The following is a 1783-nucleotide window of genomic DNA, read 5'->3' as shown; positions in this document are numbered from 1 at the left end:
GACGTAAACCGTGCGTCACACCCAGGTGTTGCTAATGCTACAAATTAAAGAACAGTCAGGTTGCTCTCTCTCTCTCTCTCCCTCTCTCTCGCGTTAATCAGTGTAATCAGTTGCAGCTTTGAGGGCTATTGCAAGCTGTTGCAAGGCTACACGTTACACACACACACACACACACACACACACACACACACCCACACACACACACACACACACTCACACACACACTCCTCACTTCACAGAGAAGTAGGTTTCCTTCTTCGCCTGACATCTCTCTCCCATGTCATTCCTTTCACACACACACACGGTGCACCGCCTGCTGTGGCGTGTGTGTGTGTGTGTGTGTGTGCGCGAGAGAGAGAGTCGCGCTCCCACGACCACCACGACCACCGCTGTGCACGCACGCAGGTCGAGAGCGAGAGAGAGAGAGAGAGAGAGAGAGAGAGCGAGAGAGCTAGAGAGAGGAGGCTGTCAGTGTCATAAAGCAACCGGAGGAGACGCGCGCACGCACCGACGCACGGCTCTATCCATCGCTCTCTCAGAGAGAGAGAGAGAGAGAGAGAGAGAGAGAGAGAGAGATATGGTGTAGTGGACGTCTCTCTACCCAGGCGTCATTCTCCGTGCTTCGCCACAGTTCTCACACTATAAACGGATGTTACCGGTGCCAGAGAGAGTCGCGATATCTTCAATCATTGGGAACGGTTTGGACTTCCTAGATTTGAACCAACGGGTAAGACAATTAACTCATCTTCTATATATTTTATTTATTTAAGCAGTTATTGTTTCTTTTTCTCCTCGCTGTCTCTCTTCGCTCCTCATTTATCTGTCTTATAAATAAAGGTTGGATCGTTTCGTTTGTGCTGCTGCTGTTGGGATTTATATCCGCTGCCTGCACCGCACAGTGTGTGTGTGTGTGTGTGTGTGTGTGTCAGTCACATCTCTTCTCATCATCGCTGTGTGCAGAATTATAACGGTTGTCTCCTCCAGAACCTCCTGGCTGACTGGCTGACTGCTATACGGTTTATTTGTGTAGAATTGTGCATTTTTTTGCAAACTGGATGCATTATAATAATTATAGCCTAGGCTTCTTTAACAGTAACAATAGTGGTATATTGTATTGGTCTAATGTTATTGTGGTCCAAATCGATCATTATTCTTGTCCGCTCGCCTCACACCAATCCTTCGCATTAAGTTCATCTGGAATTGCATGTTTCTGTCGGAATTAATTTGTCAACCTTTTGCACACTTTTGGCATATTTAGATTTGAATACAAAAGGCAAAGGCAGACTAGCAGACTAGTATTCTATCTATCTATTGTTTGAGCAGTTATGTCAGCTATGAAGCGATTGTCCTGGAAACCGCGTACAGTCAGAGATTCCTCAGTATGAAGACGATTATCATTAAACATTTCAATGGGTTTTGAACCCTTCTCATGTCAAGGTCCATTATATATTCTGCATTTGAACCAGAGAGAGATGAAGCAGGGACCTCTTAGCTGAGAGACAGATGAAGCAGCTATAGGGACCCCCTTAGCTGAGAGAGAGATGAAGCAGCTAGGGACCCCCTTAGCTGAGAGAGAGATGAAGCAGCTAGGGACCCCCTTAGCTGAGAGAGAGATGAAGCAGCTAGGGACCCCCTTAGCTGAGAGAGAGATGAAGCAGCTAGGGACCCCCTTAGCTGAGAGACAGATGAAGCAGCTAGGGACCCCCTTAGCTGAGAGAGAGATGAAGCAGGGACCCCTTTAGAGAGAGAGATGAAGCAGGGACCCCTTAGCTGAGAAACAGAT

At 47.3% G+C, this 1783-nt stretch overlaps 1 protein-coding gene across 1 annotated transcript in view; it reads left to right on the top strand.

Moving 5' to 3' along the window:
• Positions 1–463: 463 nt before the first annotated feature.
• The window catches only part of enox1 (ecto-NOX disulfide-thiol exchanger 1), a 125907-nt gene continuing 124587 nt past the window's right edge, over positions 464–1783 (top strand). The window contains exon 1 of the mRNA XM_080785829.1: positions 464–727. The gene's annotated coding sequence lies outside the window, so the exon portion shown is untranslated. The remainder of the gene's footprint in view (positions 728–1783) is intronic.

This window comes from Protomyctophum bolini (genome assembly GCF_963924005.1).
Source record: "Protomyctophum bolini genome assembly, chromosome: 16".
Taxonomy (NCBI): domain Eukaryota; kingdom Metazoa; phylum Chordata; class Actinopteri; order Myctophiformes; family Myctophidae; genus Protomyctophum; species Protomyctophum bolini.
Note: the sequence above shows the minus strand (reverse complement) of the source record. Positions and strands in the feature narration are given on the sequence as shown.